The following is a 17922-nucleotide window of genomic DNA, read 5'->3' as shown; positions in this document are numbered from 1 at the left end:
TATGCGATGCCTCTTATTTCGTGTATCAGCTTGAATAACGTCAACGAGGCTAAGCCATTAGCCGTATACCGGTCTTCATCGTGGTTCGTTAAAACTTAGCTGGTCGGTTGAAGATACCTGTTGCTATCTATACTGAAAATTTTCCAATTAACCACTTTGGCGAAATACGAGACAGGATGGAAGGCACTAATTACTAATTAGACGTAATGAAGCTACATCGAATGAAAACATCACTAATGCATCGACTTAATTACGGTTTCCATTTTCTCGGTAAAGTCCTGAAACTTTCAGGGAATTTTTTGGTCGGTGAGGAAATTTTTCCGATAATATAAGTGTATTTGTTTTTTGTTTACTTTTTTTTTTTTTATACACTCAAAATAACAAATTCAAGATTCGATAAAATATTATTTATCACCAATATAAATTTCAAACGTGTCGTTTAATACTTGGCACTGTACCGTTTCAATTTGAAACTTGAAGAAGCTTCACCGGAGGGCTTCGTTTATTTTTTTGTAAATTTATACTCCAGCTATTAGAAAATTTCGATCGCTTCTGGACAGTTGAACTCGAAAGTTAAAAAAAAACATACACCTAAAATATTAAGTTTTTGTTATTTTATGAGGTCAACATCTTGGCCAGTAACATAGAGAACAGTGTCTGCTGAAGTTTGTTTGCAAAATAGAATGAGAAAAAGTACTAAAACAACAAAATGAGCGGTTTATTGATTTGCGTGCATTATGCCGAGACTCGCAGAGTTGAACGGCAGATTAGTATCAGTCAAGAACAGCCTCGTGCAAATATACGGCTAAAAGTTGTCAGTATCGTGACGGTAAACGTTATGGATATTATTCGCACGACATTCTTTAGCGCTCGCTACGTGCCCACCACATCTTCAGATCAAGAACTTTGTCGTGCGTAACAAGGCCGAGATGTTAATCGAGTTAACGCTTCGTGCGTCGATCCTATGTGTTGTACATCACGTGCACAGAATCCGTCGCAGTGTCTGTCCCTTAAGAAATACGACGACCGGTCGGCTTAAAAAATACCGATTGCAGATATCTCGTTAGGGGTTTTTTTATTTGCCAGACGCGTGTTGATTTTATCTATTTGCCCTCGGATTGCAGAGTGCAAAGCTGTTGAGCGAAGTTTAATCGAGATACGAAATACGATTGAAACCGAATGAATTTCTACCGGCGGAAGTGATGAGAGAAAAATAATGATTCCGGTTACGCGCACTGAGAGAAATGAAAAATATTGTTCCAGGTAGAAAATGAAAATTAGTTTTATAGCTTTTACCGGAAAGTCTAGTATCCGTTACTATTCTTTCTCGTTACGATCACTGTTGACGTATTTTCTTGTAACCGATGTGATAATTTAATGCTTGTGCAACGATAAATTGATGGTAAAGCCTTGTTTAACTAGAAAAGTAGAATAAACGGAACAAACTGATTTTGCGTTGCTATTACCAAAAAAGGATCGCCATTAGCGCAAAATGGTTAGGCGTACCTCGTTTTTCGTAATTTCAACAATATTCAAACAGTTTTCTTAGCGATACCTGTTTCACTGAATTTTTCTAGTTACTGTAACAAATGAAATTTTTCTCAGTGCACGTATATCGGATCAGGAGGATGACAATTGGTCTGAATTAGATCGACGAACGATGAAAGGTTATAACCAACGGCTGGGAATTTTGGAGTCAAATTACCAACAACTTAACGAAAACGTAATAGAAAATAAGGGTCGAGAACTTCGGCAAGATCTGAAATTTATCATTGGATAAGCATTTAAGGATGCTTAGGATTCAGAATTGCGTAATTAATAAACAGAAGATACGTTACGTAACAAATTGTGCGTGCCTGTGTGAGATTCTCGTAAAAACATAAACAGTCTTCGGTATAAAAAGAATTTGGCAAATCGTTCAACGTTCCATCTTTTATGTTATATTGGAATCATATTTCTTCAAAGGTAGTTCAGCGAGCTCATCAGTATCTCGATGGTCGGAGACCGAGGCCACGATAACTTCAACCGTAAGATGAGGGTATTTCAAGAAGACGGAAGTCTACGTAGATTTCTATACAGCTGCGACTATAGGTTGAAAAGAAAAAGAGATAGAAAGGGAGACTAGATCAGAAGAATGAAATTCTTCATCGAGATTTGACGACGCGTACTTCGATATCTCGTACGCAAAGAAGATAACACGCGAGGAGTGCATTAATTTACTAAATTCTACCGCACTGCAATTTACCTGTGATATGAAAAACTTGCCTCAAGCTTTGTAATTGCAATTTGAGCTGCACTGTGATTCGGACAAGCTGTACAACAATTTCCATAACCATTCAGGAGCATGTAGTGAAATCTTTCAAAATTCCAGGGTTGAAAAAAAAACTTTATCGGTGTCGCAGGAGACGATAATAATAAATACAGGGAACGTTGAATTGGCTATAACTGGAGAAAATGGATTTTGTAGAAAATAATCTTCCTAATAAAACGTGTCATCGTAGAGTGAAGTCGAACGAATCTGCTAGATTTTTAACCATTTTAGAACGATTTGAAACGAAGCATCGATGTCTAAGCTTTATTGTTTATAATTTCACTTCTTTCAATTTTCTTTTCTTCTTATTTTCAACGAGATCTTCATCGTTTACGTATACGGTAATTCGATAAATTGTCAACATACGACTATCTCTTCTTAAAGTAAGCAGGGAAAAAAGGATATGGAAAGTGAGGGACGAACTTTAATTTCGTTGAAATCCAAACATATTTTTGCTGATACTTTTGGGCTTGCCATGTAGACGTTGTTAATTGTACAAGGCACTCGCAGCTTGAATCAGATATCAATGATATCTCTCCAGACAGTCCGGTGGTCAGAACCACGAACCCGATGCGTAACTGGGTCAGATGAGCCGAGCTTTTACCCTGATTAAAAGGTGCGTTTTCATCCAAATTGATGTTGATAGAAAAGTGATCGGATGAGTCGTTTAACGGCTTAATTTAGCGAATTACATGCTCCGTTGGCAAGGAAGATACTTACTTCGCCAAATGGTACCTAAAGCTACCTATAAAACTACGTTAAAAGACGTTACCTAAGGCCTGTATTATCACTACAACGATATTGAAGTTGGCAACACTGGCGTGACAGAACGCAAAGTTTGCGCAATTTCTTCGAAACGTACGAAAACTGCGAATCGAGAATGACGAATTTTATCTACGCTGGTACTGTTCTTTTCTTTCATTAACCATTCGTCTGAATCTGATTGGATTCGCGTTATACAGTTCATAGTGTTTTTGCGTTTAATCGCTGACGAATAAGTGTGAACACGTTGATAATTCTCTTAGTTTTGAAAATCGGCAAGGTTTAACACCACGTACACCTCATTGCCTCGCATCGAGACCATCACAGTTAGACAAGTTTTTACCTTGCGAAGATAACAGCGATAAGAAAATCATTTGCCGCGTATTAATGCAGGGTATCTGACGCGTATCTTGTGCTAAGATACATCGCGTATTGTAAAACAACCCTGATAACAGGATGAAGAAGAATATATTTTTTTATACCAGTCATCGTCTGTGACTTCAGATAAGCTTAGACAGTAAAGGACGCCTCTGTCTTGTCTTCGTTGTTATACGTCGATTTTTAATTCAAAACTTTTTTCTAATCCCGCTTCACCATCCCTTTTCCTTATACTTCGTTCAACTGACTGCCTTTTGCCTGATAACTAAAAACGAAAGTATTCTTTACATAAATTGTTACCAATTATGGCGATACCACCGTCAAAAATATACGAAACACTGAGAAAATAAATGCAACTTCAGAACAGTCGGATATCCCGTGCTGAAATTTTTTGGAAAATTTGTATTCGGGGTGCAGATTAAAAATAAAGGTTAAATAAATCGGATATATCATATTTTCATGTCCTTCGGACAGGGAAATGCAAATATAATATAATATGTTCATCAAAAAACGGATTCATGTTCGTGCAATAAATTGACGCATATTTTATCATTTCCAAAATTCTTCCAAAAATAAATGACCAAATAAAAATGATCGAATCTGCGTACTTCAAAAATAAAACACTGTCGACTCTCACAATACTCGGTACAATTATTACGGTACGTACTCGGATACCCCAAGATGTAAAATTTTTTTTCACGGTATAGTCGTTTATTGCGTGAACAATGTGGCATAAAATCGTTTTCATATTATACTGTAAGAAAAATGTTGGTTTGTATAATTTGGTGTCAATACAACGCTGTTCGATATAAATCTGATGATCTCCGGGGGAAAATTTCCAAAGTCATGGCAAACATTGATGTAAAGAACTCCACACCGGTCTGTTCGACCACATTTTTCACAATCCACGTATGTCTATCTATATCGTATAAGTATTTCCGCGCCAGAATTTCTGACACCATACAAGAACTACTCAACTCGACTGAAAACATTTCATCTTCGTCACTGCCATGTTAGGTACGTGAACAAAATAGGGAGAGGAGGGCATACACACTATAAAAACATAGAAACGAACTATCGCTATCCACGGCAAGATGGCGAAAACGAGATATAGTGTCTACCAAATGAGCAGGTTGAATGAATGATAAGTAATGACTTGGTTTCTTCTGCTAAACAACTACTACATCAGACAAGGTGTTCGTACATATACATACAATTCTTTCTATCAATGTGCCGGAAGCGCTATTGGTAGGCATTGTATTTTCTGTACATTGCAGCTTGTAAACCACGCGACGACGGCTGTTATCTGTTTATCTAGATGTTAATGAATTAGCTCTATACATGAAACGAATTGCGCCACTCTTCGTATTAGAATACAATTTTTATGCATAATCTTGGTATTTTATGAATGTAGTTTGTGCCGTGTAGATAAGTGTGTAGAGATGTCAAACACACGCAACTTTGTAATTGCACAATTCGTTTTACGAAAAACTTTGGTGAAAACTAATCGAAAGTTTTTGGTTTTTCATATTTATTTTTGTAGGCTGTTTACAAAATTCGTATTTTCCACAAGAGTGTTTGTTCGCAGAGTAGCGTCGATGTCCATTAATTTCTTGCGTAAGCAGGTATTTTCTTTTTTATTCTTCTACAATTAGCCCCATGATAAATAAAAGAAATATGGAAATTTTAAAAGATAAATAATTTCGAGTTAGTTTGCATGTCTAATGTTTAGAAAAAAAAAAACTTGTTACGCATTCGAAGCACGTCCACTTTCATTAATACGACTTCGTTTGAAACATATATGGTATAACTTAGCGGACTCCGCATAACTTCTTGTACGCAAACTTTTTGTTCGGACTGCCCTTGCATCGCTACGAGTAGATGGATAAGTAGCGATGAGAGTGTCGGGACGAAATTTATACGAAATTAAAAGAAACGCCGCACTTGTCTTGTATACACCAATCAGTAAAGCTGATTGAGAAGTAATAAAACTAACGGTCTGGGAATTAAAAGGGTCAAACGGTGCGGCCACGAGACCCAAGAGGAGGTCTCTCACAGTGCCTTCTTGTCACTTTTATTACGGGCTCGCACCACAAATTGTTAACGAATGATCTAACGATCGAAACTTTGACTTGACTATAATTTTTACCTTCCTTTTCCTGTGAAAAAGCTCATTCGTTTTGAAATATTGAGGAAAAATAAAAATGAAAACATACGGTTAGTTGTCACAATGGTAGGGTAGGTTATGTTCGGATTGGTCGTTTAATACATGTAGATAACAATAGTACATATTTAAGAATCATTCCACTGCCCTTAACACTCTCGAAAGACAAATCTAACTATCTAATATTTTAGATGATATTTATTGAATACTGTGACGATGTTTAAGCATCGTAAATTGAAGAATCTTATCGTCTAAACATCCATGTGTCGTCCGGTTTCGAAAAACCAATCAAACCGAAGCACCGAATATCTCGACTCTTTATTTTGATGGCTCTACTACACATGTATAAAAGTTTGCGGGTGTAGCAAAATACAAGCCTGAGACAATCTGTCGCACGATTCCGTTGCGCGGCGAATTAAGGCTTAAGTAGGTAAATGCTATATTCTCTCTCATTGCCAATACCCTACAGAGTATGAGACTTTTTATAGATATTAAATGACCGTTGTTCCTATAACTAGTGTCGTAAAGCTCGCCTTACGGAAGTGGGCGTGTAAATTTCCACAAGACTGTACAAGCAACAGCGTTTATAAATTTTCCACATACGCATTTTTTTTATAATCATCTCCGATGTAAGAATTTCTCAGCGTATATTGCGCGAGATCACGTTCTTATCTACTTTTGCGATTTTTTAACGTAAAATTTTCACTTGGTCAGAAAGCAGAGAAAATGTATAACTCTGAAACAAAATGATGATTACAAACAAAGCTATCAATCGACCTGTTGTACCATAAAACGAAGTAAATTAATACCGCTCGGTTCTCTGAAATCGGATCAAAAACGATTGAGAAAATCGATTGTTTCACTAAAATATAGAATAAATTTCAACACCGACACTGTAAAATTTAGTATCTATGATAATATCGAACAAGTTTTCTTCGAAGTAGTTTCTTCGACTTTATGATTAATTACTTTTCGGTACAAAAAAAAAAAAACAAGGCAATTGGTTCTGCTTATTTTTAGCCCATAGTCACCGATTTATCCTTTAAATACTCCAGAAATGTGTATATACAACAAAAAAGTTACAAAAACCGATTTGACATGTAATTTTAATGCACGACTTCAAAGTGGACCCTTTCATTTTGTTTACAATTTATTCCAAGTCAAAACTGAAACGAGTTTTCTTTACTTGGAAATTTTACGTGTCTATGATCAACGTATCGTTTGTTTCTCTGGTGACTTGCGTCGCTAATTATTGTCACACAAAATTTAATGAGAAAGGAAACTCGTTTCAGTTTGGATTTCGAAAACATAGTAAGGCACTGGGAATCTATTAGCATGAACATTACTGTACATTATTTTGCACTCTGATAATTTATGTTCAGCATACGTCGTGTAACAACCGAACAAAGTCTAATCACCCACGCTTCAAAAAGTATGACTATGTATATTCGTAACATTGCGTGCGCCCAACTCGTTGCCCGATAAATCCAGATTTTAGGCCAGATCACTAAATTCTTAATAATGAAATAACTGTAGATTCGCTGAATAATTCAGTTGAAAAAATGATCTATAAAATAATATGACCCATTTAACATTTTATTTTTAGCTACAGGAAACCCGATAAGAAACTCGTCTCGGTAAAAAAAAAACTTGAAGTTTACCACTCGAGTTCGGTTTGCGTGTATTCTTGTATTTTTTATCCTGCGATATCTTTTGCAATATAACCACAATTCTTGAACCGTCAATTGTTGCGGTAGAGGAAAAAATTATTGGTTTCTTCAAAATACGTTTCATCGCACACATATAAACCGTTGCGTAACATATTTAGCCAAGGAAGTGTTGTGTCCAAAATTCCGGACAAACGGTTTAATAGATTCGAACGAAAGTTTGGTGTAAAATCAAGTATTAGGAACAGATAATCCTTGAAACTTTCCAAGCTTTTACCGCTTCCGGTTATGGAACGGCGAATTTTCAATCTTTTTAATAATTATTTCATCCATCCTAAATTATAGACGAATGGCTTGACCTACTTGGACGAAATTTTAGAGTTACGTGAAGTATTCGGTGACGTTCGATGAAGTTCTAGACATTTCTACCCAGTGAACACATGACCTCCATATGACGTCATAGATAGGTCACATAGAGATCATCGAATTTTTACATAGATATGACATAAAAATGACTTTATTGATGACTCTGATACGATGTCATGTAGTATGACATCATTATGACATAGTACTGACCTAAAATTTGACTTTTATATGACGTCATGATTGTGACTTAAATATTAGGTAAATATTATGTCTTATCCCTGTCATATGTGTGACGTCACATCAAAGTCATAAATTTATATATTATTTACGTAAGAAATAAATCATACATTTACATAAATTACAAGTCATATTCTGACGTCAAAAGAATTTCATAATACCGTCATATGCTTACGTAAGAAACAACTCATATTTTTACGTGAAAATTGATCAGCTTCCGGTCTTTCTTTTACATACGAGTGACATAATACTAATGTCACGACGGTATAAAAAAAAACCATCAACGATACTTTTCTATTTATGTTCTATGTTGTATCGTGTATTGATTTAATAATTCGTAAGTGGAATTTCATATGACATTTCTTAATTTTTACTTTTATATTTAGTGCTCAAATTTAACTTACCGCAAATTCTCTTTAAATGCAAACATTAAATATATTTTTAACATTGAAAATATTAGGATATTGTCATAAATAAAATATATAAACTAATTTCAAAATCAATTATTATATTGTAATAGAGGTACAGTAACAAAATAATCACTATTTATAAATGAAAAATATAAACATTTTGACTTTACCAGGTCTGTTGTAACAGTTATATTATTATAAGCATTCTTAAATACTTTTTATCGCTATGACATCAGAGTTATGTCATCGAGACGTCAGGTAAGTTATAATCTTGTGAGCCAGACGTTACAATTTTGTAAGCATTGGACGCAACTTTATATCACTATTTTACCTCAAACTTAAGTCATCTTGACGTCAGATAAATAACAAGTACGTCAGCCGGACGTCATATTTTTGTAAGCTTCCGGTACCGACTTTACTTCTCTATGACATCAGAGTTATGTCATTTTGACGCCAGTCAAGTCATAATGATGTCAATTGGAGGTCATATTTACGTCATTTATCTTACGTAAGATTCTTACGTCAGGAAGTGGGAAATTATGAGTCATATGTGACTCATATATGACTCACATCTTACGTAAATCATGACGTGACATGACGTCATTCTGACATCAGTTTGACATAATTGTGTTCACTGGGTACTATTTGTGGTGACGTATATCCTAATCTCCAAATAAACGGCCAAATTGATTCGATTGAAATTGAAGCAAAAAATTCAATTATTCGATGAAGATTCGACACGATTTTGTTGAATATCTGTCGAATTCCGGGCACAAAATGGTGAAAGCCCCAACTTGAAAAAAAAATTCATAATTCTCAGAATTTTCCACCATTTTTTATAAAATTCGGTATACTCGTACGACGTTTTGTCTTCGACTTAGCCTATCTGTTTCTCTCTCACCATCGTTCGCTACTTGGAAATTTTTTGCATGCGACGCGTTTGCCCCGTTCTTTGCTGGTCGAACATCAAAGAAACTAAACTGAGCTATTTAGGACTAGAAACTTGATCATCCGATCGTGCCTATTGCAAGAAAGCTAAGCTTTTACGTTTGGCCAGCTAATTCCTTTGTAAAAAATAAGTATACTCATTGCAGTCTTGCCGCGGAATTTTTCAAAATAACAGTGTAGTACTGTTTGACGGTTGGATTGGTTTAATTTTTATCTAAATATAACACGTATAATACATTTGTTTTTGAAGATCTCAGAAGGTGGGCTTCAGTCCGCCATTTTGAAAAGTACGTATAAAGAGTTCTGGTGTCTGGTTACTCTAACTCTATTACAGATATGATCATTTCTAAGGATAATCTAATTATCTGCACGATTATATCAATGAAAGATCGTATTCACGATTATTTTCAATATTTTCGAGTATAAACTATCTATTTTTGACATGTTATTCAAATAGGAAAGACTTTTTGTAATACAAAAACTAATATTAAGACCTTGCTCCAGCAAAAACAAGTATTGTCCTAATCTGAAGCAAATTAACCTTGTACGCTATGTTCAAAAACTAGTATCAAAATCGATAAACATTCAACATCGATAGATTGCATTTTTTTTTATTTTTTTTGAATAGAACGCTGATCCTTTACAAAGAATAAACTTATCTCCAAATATTTTCTCTCGGCCATAACAAAAACTTTCTGAAATGTCTAATATCCCCCTTTCAGTCTTACGAATTCCCTAATTTGCAGAACGGCTTGTAATTGTAATGAAACGTCGTTATTACCGAAGACGCGGTACTTTGCAACTTTAGGATTGTCAGAAATTCATTATACCGTAATACAACATTAGCATTCTTATTAGGCCAGTTTTTTTTTTAGTTCCGAAAACTTAGTTTTTAGCCTGAAACAAAGCCTCCCGAAACCGGAACTTGGTAGTAAAATTCTAAAAGGTGACTATTCTGGTTTGAATTTTTCAAACAATCCAACTGAAATACCTCGGAAATTATACAAGTTACAAGCTGTTTTTGGTTTCATTTTGTACATAATCAAATTTTCTTCAAAAAAATATCGTGACTACTACGTGACATTATTTGTATCAGCTCAGAACACGGGTGAGATAAAAATTTACAAGTTAATAAGCATCTTCATTCATTTATTCAATGTACTCAACTTTAAACATCCGTATCAATTACAAGATGAACATTTAGGTGTGTAGTAGTCTTGACCTTTTTCATACATAGAAAATTTGACTATCTACAAAATGAAACCATAAACAGTTTCCCAACTTGTATAGTTGTCAAGACATTTTGGTTGGAGTCCTTGAAAAATTCAAACCAGATGAGTCACGTTTTAGAAATTTGCGACCGAGTTCCGGTTACGGAAGGCGTCGTTTGAGGTAAAAAACTAACTTTTTGAAGGGTCCGTAACGAGAAATTTTTTTTTTTTTTAAACCGGTCCAACATTTATATTCTGCAAGCTCAAATCGTTCAAAGTTACTCTAAAGATAGAAGACAGTGACGTTTTTTTCGACGTTTCGTAACTTTAACGTTACCATAAACTTCAACTCTATTGATTGTTGCAATTCATCCCCTCCTTTATGTTATACAGCGTTGATTAGTCGTTTGCCATTGGTTGTTTCAATTAACGTAACATAAGGATTTCGTGGTCTGTGGATAAAGCAACTTTTCGACCTTTTTCTCTCACATAATCGCAGAAGTTTAACCAAGATATTGAGTTAGTATGCTTAAGACTTCCTGCTTCCGCTGACAAATTCGGCCATTAATTGTGAACTTTAGGGCGAAATAACAACCTTGCATCATTTACTAGACCATTAATCAATGTAACTATTTTCTACAGCATATCCTGTTACTTGATGACAAACTCGTTTTAACTAAGCAAATATACGTCAAGCAAGAGACTGTTTCATTAAGGGTACGTAGCACTCCTACCTTACCGACCGAGTAAACTCACCCTTATGTTTCATGCATATTAAATAAACAAATGAACGTAAAATGTTCAAATTTGGACCGTGCATCGCTCTTTTGTAGCGGGATTCGGAAAAGTTAGTGATATTCTGAAGATCGTTTAAAAATTGTGTGATATTTTCATTCATACATAAAAAAAAACCACGCTCAAGCTACAGCGAGCCGCGCGGAGAATTCATCGAAGCGCCTCTTCGTACCGCAGCAACCACTAGACACCCTTAAGAGGATGCTATAGTCAGTCTTTACCGACTGAGTAAAATGTTACTTATTTTGGCAAATGTCAAAACTTGCGCAGCACTGAAGCAAAAATGTAGCAGTCAGCGCAATTCTACAAGCGATGCTGGTTAAAAATATCTAAAAACTTTTTGGTTTCATGCGAAAATAACTTCAGAAAATATATTTCTGCAAAATTCAATTATAGGAATATTTAAAAAAAAAAATTTCTTGATATTTGTTTCGGCATTGCATGTAGAATGACGTTGACTGCAGTATTTTTACATCAGTGGTGCGATTTGATAAAAAAATGACATTCAACGCCGTCGCTAAAGACGGACTACAGCATCCTCTTAAGGAGGTGGGTTAGTCAATTGGTCAATCGATACTTATTATTAACTTTGTTACGATATAATCGTGCATTGAGTGATTATAAAGTTATTATACTAGTAAGCTACAAAGATCTGTGCGGATATGCAAAAATAGAAAATATTGAAATTGCAAAAACAAGAACTTGGATGCCTGTGTTTCATTTGAAATTAATTCGAAACAGTTCGAGATTTAAAAGATTCGATCGATATTATTTGCTTATGATTCCGGTGTTTGTTTGTTTATTTAAAAAAAGATTTTAGCTGCTCAAAAATATGACAATTTTATAAATTTTGACTCTAAGACACCACCCATCCCCGCACGTATGACACGCGCTATTTTTCAACATTTGCGAAGGAAAGTTTCATTTTAGAAGCAACGCAGAGGCCGCTGACATCGCGAGAATATGGGTAAAGTGACTTACGCTCAATGATGCAATGCATAAAATTGAGTTATTCGAAAGTGCGCGTGTGCAAAAGTAAGTCCTAGTGTGTAAAATTAAGCATTTTCATTGTGCGCATGCGCTAACGTCGTTTTACCGCACTGTTAAGAAATGAGGGACTTTACGTATGCCCCACAAGCGTTGAAGATCGAACTTTCATGCAGATGTTGTGAAGAAATTTTGCTGATTGTGGAAGTATTACGATTACAGTATCAATTAGATGATACTAAATTGTTGTTACACCTAACATTGATCGTAGCCCGTGTTACCAATTACCATAGTTATATTACGTACAACTACAGTTGTGGTAGATTACGAAAATCGATTTCAAGCAATTCCTTGTGATTTCATTCCAATGATTACTAACAGTTTTTTAGAACGTTATATGCTCGATTCAAGTACTTAGCATATGGGGCAGTTCATACCATTTCGACCTGGGTCTGACCCTGACCTCTCGGATTTCGCCCGCGATTTTTCATGTGCTAGTTCTCACTTTGAAAGGCACTCGGTTTTAATTTTCTACAATTTTCCCAAACCATGGTATTGATCGAGACGATTTAAAAATCTGAAATTTCGTTTGTCAAATATTAAAATTTTTAAGCTTAAAGCCAGAGTGGGAAGCTTTTTCTTTCCTACTGTTTTCAAGCTTGTATCGAAAAAAACGTTAAAAAAATTAGAAGCGGGTGTCATTTTACTATAGATGGTTGTTGAAACATTTTCATATGAGACACCGCATTTTTAAAATTGTTTCTGATTTTTCGGCACCCTCTTACCTTTTCAATTTTTTTTTATAACCAAAATGAAGAAGAAAAAAATTCAAGAATCCGATGCGACATATGAAAATGTTTTTTAACAACCATCTACAGTAAAATGAATCCCATTTTTAATTTTTTCAACGGTTTTTGTTTCGGAAAAATCTTGAAAACAGTAAGAAGGAAAAATCTCCTCACTCCAGCTCTAAGCTTAATTTTTTTTATATCTGGCACACGATTTTCCAGAATTTTTTCAAATTTTTAAATTGTATCGACTAATAACATGATTTTTGAAATTTGTAGAAAATTAAAAACATGTCGAAAAATTCTAAAAAATGAAAAATAAAAAACTGAATGCCTTTCAAAGTGAGAACAATGATTTAAAAAATCGTGGGCCAAATCTGAGAGGTCAAGGGTCAGACCCAGGTCAAAATGGTATCAACTGCCTCATACACAGCCCTACAAGCGTCAAGTTTCCCCAGTTTTCAGTGCGTGCTAATACAAATAATACAGACTATACATGTATTTAACAATAAAATCGTGGAGATATTTACCGTGTGTATATCGGGTAACAAATTCGTTCAGGAGAAGCACAAGCACAAATCAAGTTTATTTGGAGATGGTTAAATGTTTAATTATGTCGTCAAATAAACCTGTAACGAAACGCTCCGGTGGAAGGAAACTGTTAGGTATTTTCAAAACGCGCACGTGTGCTGCTGAATCCCTCTCTCTCTCTCTCTCTCAGTCTTCCTATTTTACTCACACTGTATTCAATGGCAACAAGTCGGCATTAAATGGTTACTTATAACTTTGCTTCCGCGCAGCACCTGCGGTTGAATGTATTTATTTAAAATCATCTCCCTCGTACCGTGGCACGAAACAAATCGAACGGCGTAAGTTCGAAAATTTCAGGCACGTATCGGTGAACACTCAAGTGTAACTATAACCAGGGGATTACTCCGTTGCACTCGGTAATTCCAACAGGGTGACTCGAACGATTTAAACTCAAATTTGAATTTCGTTCTTCTCTCAAAGACACATCGTTAAAGTTTCGTAAGTTTCTCAGACAAGGAAACTCGATCAAACAATCGGTAATTACACATATATATGTACATGTTGTCCTTCGAGTCCGCGAGTATCGTTTCGTATTATCAATTTCTCCGGCGAACCGTCGCATCGCGTATAACGTGCATGTCGAGGCTTCTTCTCTCCCTTTCCTGCGGGCCGAACTCGACGCAAATTCCGTCGCTCCGACGGATGATGCGGAGGCGTTGAACGCGACGCGGCGACTATCGCCGATGCGAACCGCGAGGCGAGGCGAGGCGCGATTTCGACGTCGTCGGTCCGTCACCGTCACCGTCACCGTCACCGTCGGCGTCGGCGTCGTCGGGTTCCTCGCCTCATCGGCAAGTAAAGTAGGTGTCAAGGTGCGCCGCCGTTTATTGTGCGAGCGTGCGGCACCGCCGGGCGCCGTCGAACGACCGGATCGCCGAACAAGTTCACTCTGGAAATGTATCGCAGAACAAACGACAAACATACGTATGTAACGTCGACGACTGTTGACGCTCGCGATCCGATTCGCGTGCTTCGCGTGCTCAGAGCGTACAATCGAGCTACACCAGCTCTAGCCTGCTATCGCGTTCGGTACTTTCGTGCAAGTAAGAACGGCGACTCTGGTGCGGAAGCTTACGCAAATACAGAGACCTAGATACGGATGCGATACCGCAAGATATGCTCGAAGGGGGGCGAATCGAGATTCCGAATAAACCGCAGTTCATTTGTTTTATAGTTCGTTGATGTACCGTCAAGGGGTTCCCTGGTCGATTTCGACCTTGGCGTACACTTGGGGACAATCAATCTGAGACGGATCATTTTTTACACTAGACAGTTGTGTTGGCAACACGGAGAAACATGCAGCGCCATAGCCGGCCGAGCGCGAAACAAACTCAATCTCAATAAGCATAACATAACCCATGAACGTCGAATCTAATCTTAGAATACGTGTCAATCCAACCATTCGTTATCCCCGCGGTATTGTAAGGTTAGATTCGACGGTCATGGGTTATGTTATGTTTATTGAGATTAGGTTTGTTTCGCACTCGGCCGACTATGGCGCTGTAAGTTTCTCTGTGATGCCAACATAACTGTCAAATGTAAAAAATTTGCCGTCTCAGATTTATTGTCCCCGGGTGTACATATCTCCAAGTATCAATGTCCACGTATTGCAAACGCGGAAAAAATTTTGACAATCGCATTCTGTACGCAATTCTGAAAAAAAAAATATTGCAATGCATTTTCATTTTACGCAGAAATAAAGAAATGGCACAGATTCTACGAAATCGCAATAGTCTATTCGTAGAATTCGTGCCGCTTCTTTACTTTTGCGTCATATTAAAATAAGTTGGAGTATTTTTGTTCAGAATTGTGTATAGAATAGGACTGTTGAGACTTTTTTCGCGTTTGAGGTACGTGGACATCGATATTCGCAGACATATAAGTCAGCGTCGAAATCGACCAGGGCACCCCCTTAAGGGGGTATACAGTAAACAGTCAGAAAGGTGGGTGAGTTTTGGGAACTTATATCTCGACGGCCAGTTATTCAATTCGGTTGGGGTTTAGATTATTCAGAAGTGTGAACCTTGTACTTCATTTACACATTTTGTAAAGTAGAATCAAACCGTTGTGCTCGGAGTCCAAGATATTTCAAAATTTGAAAAGCGTATTCTTGTATGTTTTGTCATATTTGCAATGGTCGAGCTTTAGTTTCAATAAAATGGCGACCGTTCAAAGTTGAAGTTTGATCTTTCGTCGAAAATTGAAGGTGTTTTTTTTTTATTATTATTTAAGTAACACTAAAATATAGCTAGGAAAAATGGTATCGTGAGAAAAACGATAAACTATTCAAGAATACTGTCTCCAAATTTGATGTAAATCGGCTAAGCCATTTATGAGATATCGTGGGCATTGCAAGATAGTCACCGCGTGGTGGAAAGTTTCACATCATTACCGATAACAATGCTACGAGCAATACTTTCTACTATGTACCTAATGAATGATTTTCGTGATATAAATACTCGAAATTCGACCACTCTTCCAGCGGACTACTCCCATGGGCATACGCCCCTAACATTCCATTGGCTATCTGTCGCGTACTTTCATTATATTTCAGTTTACAAGTGATTCAGCTTCACGTCCGATAATTTCCCAGCAGTCTGAGTGATTTTCCCTAACTTCCAGTGATTGTGTTGCAATTTTCGCATGGTTCTATCCAATTCGGAAAGCACTGAAAAACAGATGATAAGATAGAAATCTATAGTAATTACGCGAATTCAATGTTAGTAAAGTGAAACCATTGGTTTGATTTCCAAGTTAATGGCCAGTACACGTCAAGCTTTAATCATTTGCAAGTTCTTGGTGTAAGCTTAGTCAGCTTCTAAGGATCAAAATGAAAGATAAACCTGACTCGCATTATCTCTACGAGTAAGATATGTGGTAAATTTATCTAAGATGATTACATTATTCCAAATTGTACTTGAAAAAATTTTCACGACTCTAATAGTCACGTTAAAAATCTGTATACGGAACGGTAAGAAACGCCTCAGGTAAGGTCAACTTTCGTCCCTTCCTTTCCGCCATCCGGTAAGAAATTTCCGGCTGACAAATTGCGTGCTTGCACGAATCGACAGTGGCACAAGTTTCAAGTTACTTATCTAACTGGGCACTACTCTGCAGCCTCGAGGCAAAGAAACGTGACAAGGCGTCGCCTTTGCTACAGCCACTATTAACTTTATATGGTAAGAGTAAATATCTACGTACCCACATCCGAAACCTTTATATATTTGCAAATCTGGGTAATCTAGTGGTCAACAATGATTCACGACTTTCATAGTTACGAGTTACGCTAAACTATACGTTATACCGGTTCAAAATAGGACTTGACTTGAGATTTTGTTGGTTGATGTTAGTAACGTTATCGTAACGAAACATTGGAAAGAAATCACTGTTTTCTTACTTTTATTACGATTTTTAAGGAATTGAGATTGTAAGATATGAGTATGTTTTGTTTTATTACAGTTTACCGAATTTCAAACGGTTTCAAAATCGTAGAATAACGGTTTTTCCTTAGCGTGAATCGGTACGATAACTTTACTAACTTCAACATGATGAGATTTTAGTGCCGATGAAAAAAAACTCTCGACAATAATCCAATCGGGGACATTCTTTCCACTACTGCCTGCAACCGGTTGCAGCTACGAATACAATCCATTCTCGGGCATGTCAGAATGCATATAACACAGCGCACAAATCCGTTGTGTTTATCAGTTTTCATGGACTCCTGAAACCCTTTGAAATGTCCTACAATCAATCGCTGTTGTGATCTAGTGTGCAATACGCTCCGTAAGCTTATGCAATCGTTATTATCTCTCGCAATCTCATGTAATGCTTGGTAATCGTTGTCGTCCATTCTATGTAACACTTTTGTAATCCCTGCCACCTTTGTAAACACTTGCGGTCGTTGTAATCTGTACAATCTTGCTGTGACCTTTCAAATATTGCAATCCTTGTGGTCCTTCCAACCAACTCGTGATCCCCGTAATTCTAATCGGTATACGTCATTTTACACAGCAATTACCCCCTAGGAAATACTTACACATACCGGGACAATGTCATGAAATTTGAAAATGAACCGCGCATGCGCCAAATAATTCAATCTCATTGGTCGGCGGGATCTTCCCGCAAGCGATATTTTTGTCTGCGATGCAACTTACACAAAATTTGTACGTTTGAAATTTCAATGAGCAGAAGCGTTAAAGTCCGACAGATCTTTGAAGAATCAACTTTCCGACCCAATAACAAATGCTTCCCAAACCTTTTCGAGTCACTACCTCAATTACTTGAGATTCTAACCTAGAAAGTTCGTA

General features: G+C 36.7%; 1 protein-coding gene across 5 annotated transcripts in view; it reads right to left on the bottom strand.

The window, feature by feature from the left end:
• The window catches only part of LOC107223975 (phospholipid-transporting ATPase ID), a 129022-nt gene that overhangs the window by 61530 nt on the left and 49570 nt on the right, over positions 1-17922 (bottom strand). Inside the window, exon 1 of one of the 5 annotated variants that reach the window (XM_046736015.1) lies at positions 13555-14378. The exons of the other annotated variants lie outside the window; for them this stretch is intronic. The gene's annotated coding sequence lies outside the window, so the exon portion shown is untranslated. Of the gene's footprint in view, positions 1-13554; positions 14379-17922 lie in introns of those variants that run through there. 5 annotated transcript variants of the gene reach the window in all.

Source organism: Neodiprion lecontei, chromosome 3 (genome assembly GCF_021901455.1).
Source record: "Neodiprion lecontei isolate iyNeoLeco1 chromosome 3, iyNeoLeco1.1, whole genome shotgun sequence".
Taxonomy (NCBI): domain Eukaryota; kingdom Metazoa; phylum Arthropoda; class Insecta; order Hymenoptera; family Diprionidae; genus Neodiprion; species Neodiprion lecontei.
This window is presented reverse-complemented; position numbering and strand designations above follow the sequence as displayed.